This window comes from Macaca fascicularis, chromosome 17 (genome assembly GCF_037993035.2).
Source record: "Macaca fascicularis isolate 582-1 chromosome 17, T2T-MFA8v1.1".
NCBI lineage: Eukaryota > Metazoa > Chordata > Mammalia > Primates > Cercopithecidae > Macaca > Macaca fascicularis.
The window spans coordinates 26,669,887-26,685,312 of NC_088391.1; the positions used below are offsets into that span (position 1 = coordinate 26,669,887).

The 15,426-nt window shown below is 38.1% G+C and overlaps 1 long non-coding RNA gene across 2 annotated transcripts in view; it reads right to left on the minus strand.

Annotated features, from left to right (window-relative positions):
• The window catches only part of LOC107127949 (uncharacterized), a 311,927-nt gene extending 306,588 nt beyond the window's left edge, over window positions 1–5,339 (minus strand). For both annotated transcript variants that reach the window (XR_001486404.4, XR_012426946.1), the window contains exon 1: window positions 5,266–5,339. This is a non-coding gene — a long non-coding RNA (uncharacterized lncRNA). The remainder of the gene's footprint in view (window positions 1–5,265) is intronic.
• Window positions 5,340–15,426: the final 10,087 nt, after the last annotated feature.

Consider the following 15,426-nt stretch of genomic DNA (forward strand, 5'->3'; position numbering starts at 1 on the left):
CCCTCAAAAGTTTTTTATTTTCCCATAGATAAAGGCCAAAATGTTTCACATGGCCATTAGCACCCTAGTTGCTCTGGATCCTCAGAGTAAAATAATGTATTATCTTTGCTACAGTCAGAAAATACTGTTTTCTATTTTTTTCTATTCATCTGGCTGAGTTTCTTAGCAAATACATTACCTTTTTCCAAGATGCATTTTATTAGAGACAACTCTAATCAGGAGAGTCTACATACTTCATACCAGTTTACTTTGGTGTACTATTTTACTACTTTGAAGCAGTTTTAATTAATGGTTTACTCTTTTCTCTGGAAAGCAAACACTACTCCAAAGAGAGTGAAAAACCCCTGAGATAAATTGTACAATAACCAAGAAGCTGAATGCAGTTTTCTCTAGGAATTGAAATCATTTCCTGAGAAATTCAATGTGCCTGTTTCACTGGAAGAAATTCTATTGCCAGCACTTTATTGATTCTCTTAGGCTTGTGTGATCTTTTGTTCCATAAAATTGAGCCGTTGCAAGGTTTGATACACCTCAGCCAACTAACAGCAAGAAAACAATCTACCCATTCTCAGAACCATGCGGCCAAAAGTTGTCCTGAGCTTGACCTAGCCTGGGAATCTTACCTCTTCTCATCCTTTGTTCTCCTCTTTAATGCTAATCATGTGAACTGTGCTAAAAAAGCCAAGCAAAAAAAGTGAAATCCTGCTCTCAGCCCCAAGGACCTGTCACCTTTCATGAAACTCAGCTTAACTGAGATCTAAGAGGTTCAGTTCTATAGCAGGTTTTACAGAATGATTGTCTGCACCCAGGAAAGCTAACCTGAGGTCAGGCAACTAGATAGTAGAGGAAGCTACCAATCTGCTTGAAAGACTTTTTATAAATCTTTTATACGCTGAGGTTTTAGGGGTTTTGTCCCAGCAGCCCAAGATCTTTGCCATGATTTCCAATATAGTCTTACTCCGGATGTAACATGGTTTTACTCAAATCCAAGTTACTTTTTTTGGTGTATTCTCTTTATTCTGATCATTCTGATCATTTCCTTTATGCCTTTCAAATCCTGATATTAGATAGACCTTAGAAGCTTTCATTATGTTCATGTATATGGTATTATCTTCCCCAGAATCTTGTTTTCGAATCTGTTTACAACTGTGTCCTTAGTGTTACATGTAACAATATTGATCCTCACACTTGTGCCTTAGTAACACTGGTGGGACATTCCTTGTGACTAATGCCTGCATTCATTTTCTATTGCTGCAGTAACAAATTACCAGAAGGTTAGTGGTTGAAAACAACACAAATTTATTTTCTCGGCGTTCTGGAAGTCGTAAGTCTGCAGTGTTTCTCACTGGGCTTAAATCAAGGTGCCAGCAGGGCTTGTTTTTCCCTGGAGGTTCTGAGGGGAGGATTTTTTTTTTTTCCTCTTTTTTGGCTTCTAGTGAGGTCTCACCTTCAGCTTGTGGCCCCTTTTTTCCATCCTCAAAGCACTTCACTGCATTCTCTGCTTTTGCCACCACCCCATCTTTTTCTCTGCTGCTAGTCAAATCTCACCCTGCCTCTCTCATATAAGGATTCTTACAATGACATTTAAGGCCCACACAGATAATCCATAATAATCTCACCAACTCAACATCCTCAATCACATCTGCAAAGTCTCTAAGGTAACATTTATACAGACTCTGCGGAATAGGGAATGGGTATTTGGGGGACCATTATTTAGTGTGCCATAATGCCCATACTGTTGATATCTTCATGATCACTCTTTTGGAGAGTCACAGAAAACTTGCAACATAGACATGGTTCAAACCTCTAGCCAATATAAACCAGGCTCACCTAACACTTTCTTGAGATCTTAGTGATAAGGGTCCCCATCTTTCTAGTGATGAACCAGTAAGCTCATCCTCCTCAGCATCTCACCTAACCACACACAGATGCAGCCTCACCTATGCCCCAGAAACCAGCATAGTGCTGAATGAGAGCACCTGGTTTTTAAAGTATTTTTAAAATCAAATACTTTACAAATGACAAGAGCAAAAATCGCTAAGTAAAAATAGTTCATACAGGTTACCCGCCAGGTAATAGCAACACATACTGTTCGGGCTCTGCTTTAACTAGTGTAGAAAGGAGGAAAAACAAAACTGAGCTCTTCAGGTGCCACTTTCTAGTTAATTTCAAAAATATTAGGCTCCAAAATGACAGATTAAAAGAATAACTTGAACTCAATACACAGTCCCTAGATTATTTCACAAACATGAATGTACTGAGAGGTAAAGCCAGCTGGGCTTCTGGGTGGGGTGGGGATTTGGAGAAATTTTCTGTCTAGCTAAAGGATTGTAAATGCACCAATCAGTACTCTGTGAAAAATAAGGGACTAAAAGCTGGCCACTGGAACCATCAGCAGCAACCCGCTCGGGTCCCCTTCCACGTTGTGGAAGCTTTGTTCTTTCACTCTTCGCAATAAATATTGCTGCTGCTGCTCACTCTGTGGGTCCGCACTACCTTTATGAGCTGTAACACTCACCATGGAGGTATGCAGCTTCACTCCTGAAGCCAGCAAAACCACGAGCCCATTGGGAGGAATGAACAACTCCAGACACGCCACCTTTATGAGCTGTAACACTCACCTCCAAGGTCTGCAGCTTCACTCCTGAAGTCAGCAAGACCACAAACCCACCAGAAGAAAGAAACTCCGAACACATCTGAAGGAACAAACTCCGGACACACCATCTTTAAGAACTGTAACACCACGAGGGTCCGTGGCTTCATTCTTGAAGACAGCGAGACCAAGAACCCACTGGAAGGAACCAACTCTGGACGGAGTACCTCCTTGTCTATTTATAATTTTTAGTCATCATCTAGTTCACTCTCTGCCTCCAGGATTGTACATATTAATACCGATCACTTTTCCTTTAAAAAGTTTCTAAATATTCAAAGTGGCTGATTCCAATCCTTAATCTTCTCAAGAAAGGACTCCTAAACATGAATGTAGGTGCTTCGCCAATGCTTCAAAATGCAGTGCGGCAGCTTTCTCTCACATCTTGGAGAAGCTATTTTCATCCTGTTGTGCTATCTCACACGTGATGGTGCAAAATAGTTAACATAAACTGGTTTACACGTTCTGCAGGGAACGAATTTAAAAGGTTAATGCAACTTATTTTTAACTTAAATGTGAAATTACTTTCACAAAAAGGACTTAAGAGTATTCAAAATGGCCAAGAGTGTTCTAGATGATTACTGATTATGCCTGATGGTCAATATGTTTAAGGCATGGTTAAAATAAAAATGAAGGATTCATTTATGCAGAATGACATTTTATCAAGCCCATTGAGAAACTGTCTTTCTGCCTCTCTTCCACTATATTTATATTATTAATGGCAATATTATCTGAAGCCAGTTTCATGCCCATTTCCTGAGGCACTACTCTGGGCGTCTTCCTGTGGTTTTAATACATTAATGACCATCATTATTCTTTATGAGAATTTGACAAAAATTGAGCCCTTGTGACAATATTCACATCTGAGCTAATGTAACTTAATTTTCCAAGTTGGCTTCATGAAGCACAGTAGCAAAGTGCTTTATTAAAATCTGGATAATCAAATTAGCCCATTCATCTATTTACCGTGTGCTTATATCACATGATTAAATTAATTTTTTATACTAAAGTCCTATCAATTATATCAGAGTAGATGAAGTCAGTGATCATAAACATTTTGCTTCCCTATGTTTTCCATGCTAGGTAGAATTAGATTAGCTTTGGGCACATAGCCTAAAATACAAACTGCAAATTGAACCTTTGTTGAGGTGATATTTATATTGAAGGGCTCACAGTAGAAATCTAGAATATTAGAAACATTATTCTAAAAGGTGCCTCTGGGCTTTAAAAGAAAAAGTCTTTCAACTCCATTGGGCTAAATAAAGATACCTCCAAAGTTATAACATGTGTTGCTTTTATTTGGGGTGTAGGCGGATGGTGAAGCAAGGTCAATATTTCAATAAAATTGAAAGATTTTATTTAATTCCAGATGTCTTTACTTCTAGAATTTTATTCTCACACAAATTGAACAGCCTGATCTGCAAGCCTAAGAAGCAGTAACAGGATCAAAGACTTCCTAAAAAGCCAGCTTTATAAATGGATCAATCCCCATAAATATGTCTTACCAGGATGGGTTCTAAGTGCTCAGGTTTACTTCATTGCTAATCTGGAAATCCTCATATAAACTCGATCTTGGAGCCAAATAAAATGGATTTAGTCCTACAAGTGACTCTGAGCTTTGGGACAATATGTAGACAAATATTTGGTTCCAAATCTAAACTTTTTTCCAGAATCTTTTTATTCTCTGTAATCACCCATAATATTTGGAGATTTGACTCAGGCAAAAACATGTGGACTAAGGAGGGGAGAAGATATCTTAGGGCTGGAATAGATTGATTAGCAAAAAGTAATCGCCAATTTTCTGAAAAATTTTCGAGTCTAAATTTTCGATGAATATAAACCAGGCAAACATGATGCTTTTATCCATCTTTGGTGGAAATCATTAAATGTGCTTCCAGTGTCACGGGGCTCCAGTTCTGAAAAATATCAAAGCCCAGGTCCCTCAGGTCCCCCAGTTCACCCCTACCCTGCTGTTCCAGAGATCAGCATATTGTCAAAAGGACCTTTCTGACTCTCAGGCAACATTTTCTGTCTCTTACATAGAGTAGTAACTAAAAAGACTGCATCTTTAGGAAACAAAGACAAATTGTTGCAGAGAAGCTACCTGTCTGTAAAAGAACAGATGATTTATTTTTTTCTCTCTCTTAACTAGAACAATTAATTGGTAACATAATAGAAACTCTCAGCAGTAAATGAGAAATGGCCTAATCCCTGAATAGATCACAAACAGAGTGGGAAGTGTTTTTTCTGCTTTAATTGCAGGAGTTGGTGTTCAAAGAATTCCTCTGACTCCTCTTGTTTCTGCTGCGTTGCTGATTTCAGGACTTAAAAATCTGAGAAAAGAGGTTCAACTTGTTAATCTAAGGAAAAATAAAAATTAAAAATTGGAGGCCTAATTATCTTTGTTAAAAATAAGGGAAGAGCCAGTTTCTAGTTCTGCGTCTAAGAGCCTGGAAGTCACCGCCCCATCTTAACATGTAAAAAGCTGAACCGATTGAAAAACCAACAACTGTTCTAGAATCCATAAGAGAAGTGAGGACACAGGGAAAATAATCAAACAGAAAGACTGCCCCCAATATTGGAGAAACAGGTGAATACAGGGAGTTGCAACTTACCAGAATAGAGACTTCTAAGTGGAAACTGCCACAAGAACCAGTGCTGCTGTGTGAAAGCCTGAACCGTAAATGACAAATTGCTGGACAACTCTGACAGTTAAAAATAACTACAGGGTGACTCAGTCATAGGAAGCCCCCACAATTTTATGAGGTTTATTTCCAGGAGCTTGACTAGGTTCTCACTGTAAATATCAGAACAAATATCTGTCAGTTCTAGCCATCCTATCCCACCTAAGGGAAGGAAAAAAATAGAAAAATACTTGTGACGTTCACAGAACAGAAGCACAGGCTTACTAAAAGGCTGAGACCTAATCATAGACTTATAGAACACTTCCCTTGTCCTCATCTCACCACCACATTACTGAATGACTACTTATACCAGTTTATTTTGCTCAGTACATTTATGTTTGATTATCAATAAATCACAATGCAGGCCAGGCACGGTGGTTCACACCTATAATCAATCCCAGCATTTTGGGAGGCCGAGGCGGATGGATCACCTGAGGTCAGGAGTTCAACACCAGCCTGGCCAACACGGTGAAAACCCATTTCTACTAAAGTACAAAAATTAGCTGGGTGTGGTGGTGGACACCTGTAATCCCAGCTACCCAGGAGGCTGAGCCAGGAGAATCACTTGAACCCAGGACGTGGAGGTTGCAGTGAGCCAGGATCCTGCCACTGAACTCCAGCCTTGGTGACAGAGAAAGACTGTCTCAAAAAAAAAAAAAAATACAATCCATACTAAAAGGCAAAACCCAAAATTAATTAATTTATTTTTAGATAGGGTCTTAGCTCACTGTGACCTCAAAGTCTGAGCACTTCAGCCTCGTAAGTAGCTGGGACTACGGGTTTATGCCACCACTAATTTTTTATGTTTTATTTTTTGCAGAGAGGGAGGCCTCACTATGTTGCCCAGACTGCTCTTGAACTCCCGGCCTCAAGTTATCCTCCTGCCTCAGCCTCTCAAAGTGCTTGGATTCCACATATGAGCCACCATGGCCAGTCAAAACCATGATTTGAACAGACAGAGCAAGTGTCGGAACTAGACATAGCAGGGATGTTGAAATTACTAGACCAGGAATTTAAAACAACTATAATGAATATGCTAAGAGTTCTCAGGGATAAACAAGAGAACATGTAAGAACAGACAGGCAATGGAAGTAGAAAAATGAAAATCTTATGTAAGAACCAATGAAAATACTAGAGATCAAAAACATTGTAAAAGAAATAAAGAATTCATTTGATAGGCTAGGCTAGTTTACAGATTGGACACGGCTAAGGAAAGAATCTCTGAGCTTGATGATATCTCAAGAGAAATCTCCAAAATAGAAAAGTAAAGATAGCAAAGACTGAAAAAAAAAAAACTCCAAGGACTGTGGGACAACTACAAAAGGTGTAACATGTGTGTACTGGGAATATCAGAAGGAGAAGAAAGAGAGAAAAGGAACAGCAGAAATGCCTGAAACATTAATGACTGAAAATTTTCCCAAATTAATTTCAGACACCAAGCCCCAGGTCCAGAAAGCTCAGAGACTACCAAGCAGCATAAATGCCAAAACAAAACAAAACTACAACTGGGCATATCATTTCCAAACTACAGAAAATCAGATAGGCAAAAAGTGTGAAAGAAGTCATAGGAAAAAAAGACCTTACCTATGGAGGAGAGAAGATAAGAATTACATCTGACTTCTCCTCAAATAAGTGAAGACAAGAATTACATATGACTTTCTCCTCAGAAACCATGGAAGTAAGTAGAGAGTGAAGTGAAATATTTAAAATTGAAAAATTGAAAATGTTGAGAGAAAACAGCAATATAGAATTCTGTACCCTTCAAAATTAGCCTTCAAAAGTAAAAGGGAAATAAAGACTTTCTCAAACAAAAATTGAGGGAATTTGTTGTCCACAGATTTGTTGCTCATATATAAGTAAAATGGATAATAGTAATGACACAAGAGACAAGAGAGAGGAATTTAAATTATTTATTATAAAATACTAACACTAACCATGAAATTATATAGTATTATTTAAAAGTGGCACCTGTAATCCCAACACTTTGGGAAGCCAAGGCAGGCATGTCAGTTGAGGCCAGAAATTTGAGACCAGCCTGGCCAACATGGTGAAACCCTGTCTCTTCTAAAAATACAAAAAAAATTAGCTGGGCATTGTGGTGCATGCCTGTAATCCTAGCTACTCAGGTGGCTGAGACAGGAGCATTGCTTGAACCTGGGAAGCAGAGGTTGCAGTGATCTGAGATTGTGCCACTGCACTCCAGTCTCGGTGACAGTGAAACTATGTCTCCAAAAAAAAAAAAAAAAAAAGTGATATATATTAGTTATAAATGGGTATTTTAAAATCTACTGAAACTATTAAAAAACGTTTTAAAAAGGAGAAATATAGCTGATATGTTGAGAAGAGAAAATACATAAAATGCTCAGTTAAAACCATAAAAGGATAAAATACAGGAGGAAAATGGCAGATAGGAGACAGGACTAATGTGGAGCTCCTACTTGGACAGACAAAATGGCATGTGTAAACTCACATCATGAACTTTTCTTCCAAGCACCACTGTAGGAATATACCAGGAAAAACGTAAGAATTAACTGACCCTTTGAAAAAAGCAGCTGGAGCCTGGTATGGTGGCTCACACCTGTAATTCAGGCACTTTGGGAGGCCAAGGCAGGTTGATCACAAGGTGAGGAGTTTGAGACCCTGGCCAAGATGGTGAAACCCTGTCTCTACTAAAAATATAAAAATTAGCCTGGCATGGTGGTGGGTGCCTGTAATCCCAACTACTCAGGAGGCTGAGGCAGGAGAATCACTTGAACCCAGGAGACAGACATTGCAGTGAGCCAAGTTCGCACCACTGCATGCCATGCTAGCTTGGATGACAGAGCAAGACTCCGTCTCAAAAAGAAAAGAAAAGAAAAGAAAAAAGCAGCTTGCTGCTGCAAACCTAGACAGACAAAAAAAACTGGGGGTTCCCAAAGTGTGAGGGGGAAGTCTACCTCCAAACACACATCCTTACTGGGGAACCTAAAAATCCCGATCATGGGAGAATGATTTAACCTTACCTAAAGCTGAAATGGATTTAAGGAGCTGAGTGAAATATAAAATTAGAAGAAACAGCAAAAAGAGCCCTTTAGTCACTTCCAGTCCTCAGCTCAAACCCAGGGAAGCCATCCCTGGCTGTATCTTGCAGGAATCCTTGGGGAAGGCAGCTAACAGAACTGGGGAGGGGCCACAGGATAAAGGAAGCTTCCAGCTGAACTTTGTAATAATTTCGACTGAGAACAAATTTTCCTCAGAATCCAAGGAGTGAATGGGAAGTGCAGATACGAGTGCAAAAGCCGCAGCCAACAGTGCGGGCAGTGCACTAAACACAACTACAACCAAGAACTCCCAGAGTCCACTTCAATGCCTGCCATCTCCACAAGAGGAGGTGCTGGTAACCATGGTTGATTACCATGGTCTCTCAGCCTGAAGACATATAACATCACAGGACTCTGCAGACATTCCCTAGCACCAGCCCAGAGGTGGGCTGCTGGGTAGTTAGACCCAGAAGAGCAATAATAATATTTTAAAATCTACAGATTCCTGAGGCTCTCAGGAAACCCCATCCCTTTGTGAAGGGAGAGAGCCCTCATTAAGGGATCACCCTGTGGGGCAAAAGAGTCTGGACAGCAGCCTTTGAGTTCCTTATCTTTCTACTGAAACAATCTACACAAATGAGAAGGAACCAGAAAAGCCATTCTGGTAATATGACAAAACAAGGACCTGTAACACCCCAAAAGATCACACTAGCTTTCCAACAATAAATCCAAACCAAGAAGAAATCTCTGGATTGACAGAAAAACAATTCAGAAAGTTGATTATTAAGCTACTCAAGGAGGTACCAGAGAAAAGTGCAGTACAACTTAATGAAATTTTAAAAACAATACAGGATATAGATGGAAAAGTTTCCAGGGAAATAGATATCATAAAGAAAAGACAATTACAACATCTTGAACTAAAAAACACACTTAGAGAAATAGAAAATACACTGGAAAGTTTCAACAATAGACTGGAACAAGTAGAAGAAATAACTTCAGAGCTCAAAGATAAGGCTTTTGAATTAACCCAATCTGACAAAGACAAAAAATTTTAATGAACAAAGCCTACAAGAAATTTGGGATTATGTTAAATGACCAAGCATAAGACTAATTGGTGCTCCTGAGGAAGAAGAGAAATCTAAAAGTTTGGAAAACTTATTTTATGGAATAATCAAGGTAAATTTCCCTTGACTTGCTAGAGATGTAGACATCCAAATACAAGGAGCTCAAAGAACACCCTGGAAGTTCATTGCAAAAAGATCATCACCTAGGCACATAGGCATCAGGTTATGTAAGGTCAAGATGAAGAATCTTAAGAGCTGTGAGACAGACACATCAGGTAATCTATAAAGGAAAACCTATCAGATTAACAGCAGATTTCGCAGAAGGGATTGGAGTCCTATTTTTAGCCTCCAAAAAAAAAAAATTATTATCAGCCAAGAATTTTGTATCCAGTGAAACTAAGTTTCATAAATGAAGGAGAGATAAAGTCTTTTTCAGACAAGCAAATCCTGAGAGAATTCTCCATTACCAAGCTAGAACTACAAGAAATCTCAAAACAAAACCTTGAAATACACCAAAATAGAACTTGCTTAAAGCATAAATCTCACAAAGCCTATAAAACAATGAAACAATGAGAAAAAAAGGTATTCAGGCAACAACTAGCACAATGAATAGAACAGTACCTCACATCTCAATACTGACGTTGAATGTAAATGGCCTAAATGATCCACTTAAAAGATACAGAATGACAGAATGAATAAAAATCCACCAACCAACTATCTGATATCTTCAAGCAACCCACCCAACACATAAGGACTCATATAAACTTAAGGTAAAGGGGTGGAAAAAGATCTTCCATGCAAATGGAAACCAAATAGCTATTGGAGTAGCTATTCTTATATCAGACCAAAGAGGCTTTAAAGCAACAACAGTTTTAAAAAGCAAAGAGAGACATTATATAATGATAAAAGGATTAGTCCAGCAGGAAAATATCACAATTCTAAATATGTATACGCCTAACACAGGAGCTCCCAAATTTATAAAACAATTCCTACTACAACTTACAAATGAGACAGACAGCAAAACAATAATAGTGGGGGACTTCAATACTCCACTGACAGCACTAGACAGGTTATCAACACAAAAAGTCAGCAAAGAAACAATGGGTTTGAACTATACTGTAGAACAACAAATGAACAGATATTTACAAAAAATTCTACCCAATAACTGCAAAATACACATTCTTTTCATCAGCAAATGGAACATTCTCCAAGACAGATCATATGACAGGTCACAAAGCAAGTCTCAATAAACTTAAGAAAATTGAAATTATATCAAATACTCTCTCAGACCACAGTGTAATAAAACTGAAAATCAACTCCAAAAGGAACTCTCAAAACTCAAATATGCAGAAATTAAATAATCTTCTCCTGAATGATCTTCGGGTCAATAATGAAATCAAGATGGAAATTTAAAAAATTCTTTGAACTGAACAATAATGGTGAAACAACCCATCAAAATCTCTAAGATATGGCAAAGTGAGGCTAAGAGGAAAGTTCACAGCATTAAATGCCTACATCACAGCATATATGCCTACATTGCTCATCATCACTGGTCATCAGAGAAATGCAAGAATGGCAAAAATTAAAAAATTGGAACATAACATACATTGACATGGATGTGATGAAAGGGGACACTTTTACACAGTTGGTAGGTGTGTAAACTTGTAGAGTCACCACTCTACATGTGTGACATGAAGACTCCTTAAAAAACTAAAAGTAGAGCTACCATTTGATCCAGCAATCCCACTAGTAAGTATCTACCCAGAGGAAAAAGAGTCATTACATGAAAAACACACTTGCACCTGCATATTTATTGTAGCACAATTCATAATTGAAAAAATATAAAATCAGCCTAGATTCATTGATTTTTTGAAAGGTTTATTCTATGTCCTTCAGTTCTGCTCGGATCTTAGTTATTTCTTATTTTCTGCTAGCTTTTGAATTTGTTTGTTCTTGCTTGTCTAGTTATTTTAATTGTGATGTTAAGGTGTCAAATTTAGATCTTTCCTGCTTTCTCTTATAGGCAGTTAGTGCTATAAATTTCCCTCTAAACACTGCTTTAGCTGTGTCCCAGAGATTCTGGTATGTTGTGTCTTTGTTCTCATTGGTTTCAAACAACTTATTTATATGTGCCTTAATTTCGTTATTTATCCAGTAGTTATTCAGAAGCAGGTTGTTCCATTTCCATGCAATTGTGCAGTTTTGAGTGAGTTTCTTAAACCTGAGTTCTAATTTGATTGTACTGTGGTCTGAGAGACTGTTATGATGTCCATTCCTCTGCATTTGCTGAGGAGTGCTTTACTTCCAACTATGTGGTCAATTTTAGAATAAGTGCAATGTGGTGCTGAGAAGAATATACATTGTGGTGATTTGAGGTGGAGAGTTCTGTAGATGTCTATTAGGTCTGCTTGGTCCAGAACTGAGTTCAAGTCCTAAATACTCTTGTTAATTTTCTGTCTTACTGATCTAATATTGGTAGTGGGGTGTTAAAGTCTCCCACTATTATTGTGTGGGAGTCTAAGTCTCTTTGTAGGTCTCTAAGAACTTACTTTCTGAATCTGGGTGCTCTTCTATAGGAGGCATATATATTTAGGATAGTTAGCTCTTCTTGTTGCATTGATCCCTTTACCATTATGTAATGCCCTTGTCTTTTTTTTATCTTTGTTAAAGTCTGTTTTATCAGAGACTAGGATTGCAACCTCTGCTTTTTTTTTTTTTTTTCCATTTGCTTGGTAAATATTCCTCTGTCGCTTTATTTCAAGCCTATATGTGTCTTGGCATGTGAGATGGGTCTCCTGGATACAGCACACCAATGGGTCCTGACTCTTAATCCAATTTGCCAGTCCGTGTCTTTTAATTGGGACGTTTAACCCATTTACACTTAAGGTTAATATTGTTACGTGTGAATTTTATCCTGTCATTATGATACTAGCTGGTTATTTTTCCCATTAGTTAATGCAGTTTCCTCATAGTGTTGATGGTATTTATAATTTGGTGTGTTTCTGCAGTGGCTGGTACAGATTTTTCCTTTCCATACTTAGTGCTTCCTTCAGGAGCTCTTATAAGGCAGGGCTGGTGGAGATGAAATCTTTCAGCATTAGCTTATCCACCACAATCAAGTCAGCTTCATCCCTGGGATGCAAGGCTGGTTTGACATATGCAAATCAATAAATGTAATCCATCACATAAACAGAACCAATGACAAAAAGCACATGATTATCTCAACAGATGCAGAAAAGGCCTTCAATAAAATTCAACAACCCTTCGTGATAAAAACTCTCAATAAACTAGGTATTGAGTATCTCAAAATAATAAGAGCTATTTATGACAAGCCCATAGCCAATATCATACTCAATGGTCAAAAGCTGGAAACATGTCCTTTGAAAACCTGGCCAGGAAAATCAGGCAAGAGACAGAAATAAAGGATATTCTAACAGGAAGAGAGGAAGTCAAATTGTCTCTGTTCACAGATGACATGATTGTCTATTTAGAAAACCCCATCGTCACAGCCCAAAATCTCCTTAAGCTGAAAAGCAACTTCAGCAAAGTCTCAGGATACAAAATCAATGTGCAAAAATCACAAGCATTCCTTTTTTTTCCTCATTAAATCATTCCCTATTTTTTATTTTAAAAAATCTGTTATCTACATTTTGGAATTTGATACAATAGTAAATTATAAACCCACTGTGTACATGTATGATCTGATGACTTTTAATAGCATGTAATAAGTTAAAACATAAACCACAACTAAACCAAGGAAACATGAACTACACATTTTCTATATTGGGAAACAGTGGTAGGTAGCTGAAGTTCATTATTTTCTTTTTTTTTTTTTTTTTTTTTTTTTATTATACTTTAAGTTCTAGGGTACCTGTGCACAACGTGCAGGTTTGTTACATATGTATACTTGTGCCATGTTGGCGTGCTGCACCCATCAACTCATCAGCACCCATCAACTCGTCATTTACATCAGGTATAACTCCCAGTGCAATCCCTCCCCCCTCCCCCCTCCCCATGATAAGCCCCGGTGTGTGATGTTCCCCTTCCCAAGTCCAAGTGATCTCATTGTTCAGTTCCCACCTATGAGTGAGAACATGCGGTGTTTGGTTTTCTGTTCTTGTGATAGTTTGCTAAGAATGATGGTTTCCAGCTGCATCCATGTCCCTACAGAGGACACAAACTCATCCTTTTTTTATGGCTGCATAGTATTCCATGGTGTATATGTGCCACATTTTCTTAATCCAGTCTGCCACTGATAGACATCTGAGTTGATTCCAAGTCTTTGCTATTGTGAATACTGCTGCAATAAACATACGTGTGCATGTGTCTTTATAGCAGCATGATTTATAATCCTTTGGGTATATACTCAGTAATGGATGGCTGCGTCATATGGTACTTCTAGTTCTAGATCCTTGAGGAATCGCCATATTGTTTTCCATAATGGTTGAACTAGTTTACAATCCCACCAACAGTGTAAAAGTGTTCCTATTTCTCTGCATCCTCTCCAGCACCTGTTGTTTCCTGACTTTTTAATGATCGCCATTCTAACTGGTGTGAGATGGTATCTCATTGTGGTTTTGATTTGCATTTCTCTGATGGCCAGCAATGATGAGCATTTTTTCATGTGTCTGTTGGCTATATGAATGTCTTCTTTTGAGAAATGTCTGTTCATATCCTTTGCCCACTTTTTGATGGGGTTGTTTGTCTTTTTCTTGTAAATTTGTTGGAGTTCTTTGTAGGTTCTGGATATTAGCCCTTTGTCAGATGAGTAGATTGCAAAAATGTTCTCCCATTCTGTAGGTTGCCTGTTCACTCTGATGGTAGTTTCTTTTGCTGTGCAGAAGCTCTTTAGTTGAATTAGATCCCATTTGTCAATTTTGGCTTTTGCTGCCATTGCTTCTGGTGTTTTAGACATGAAGTCTTTGCCCATGCCTATGTCCTGACTAGGGCAATCAGTCAAGAGAAAGAAATAGAGAGTATTCAGTTAGGAAAAGAAGAAGTCAAACTGTCCCTGTTTGCAGATGACATGATTGTATATTTAGAAAACCCCATTGTCTCAGCCCAAAATCTCCTCAAGCTGATAAGCAACTTCAGCAAAGTCTCAGGATACAAAATTAATGTGCAAAAATCACAAGTATTCTTATACACCAGTAACAGAAAAACAGAGAGCCAAACCATAAATGAACTCCCATTCACAATAGCTTCAAAGAGAATAGAATACCTAGGAATCCAGCTTACAAGATATGTAAAGGACCTCTTCAAGGAGAACTACAAACCACTGCTCAGTGAAATCAAAGAGGACACAAACAAATGGAAGAACATACCATGCTCATGGATAGGAAGAATCAATATCGTGAAAATGGCCATACTGCCCAAGGTAATTTATAGAATCAATGCCATCCCCATGAAGCTACCAATGACTTTCTTCACAGAATTGGAAAAAACTGCTTTAAAGTTCATATGGAACCAAAAAAGAGCCCACATTGCCAAGACAATCCTAAGTCAAAAGAACAAAGCTGGAGGCATCACGCTACCTGACTTCAAACTATACTACAAGGCTACAGTAACCAAAACAGCATGGTACTGGTACCAAAACAGAGATATAAACCAATGGAACAGAAAAGAGTTCTCAGAAATAATACCACACATCTACAGCCATCTGATCTTTGACAAACCTGAGAGAAACAAGAAATGGGGAAAGGATTCCCTATTTAATAAATGGTGCTGGGAAAATTAGCTAGCCATAAGTAGAAAGCTGAAACTGGATCCTTTCCTTACTCCTTATACGAAAATTAATTCAAGATGGATTAGAGATTTAAAAGTTAGACCTAATACCATAAAAACCCTAGAAGAAAACAAGCATTCCTATACACAAATAACAGACAAAAAAAGAGCCAAATAATGAGTAAACTCCCATTAACAATAGCTTCAAAGAGAATAGAATACCTAGGAATACAATTTACAAGGGATGTGAAGAAACTCTTCAGGGAAAACTACAAACCCCTGCT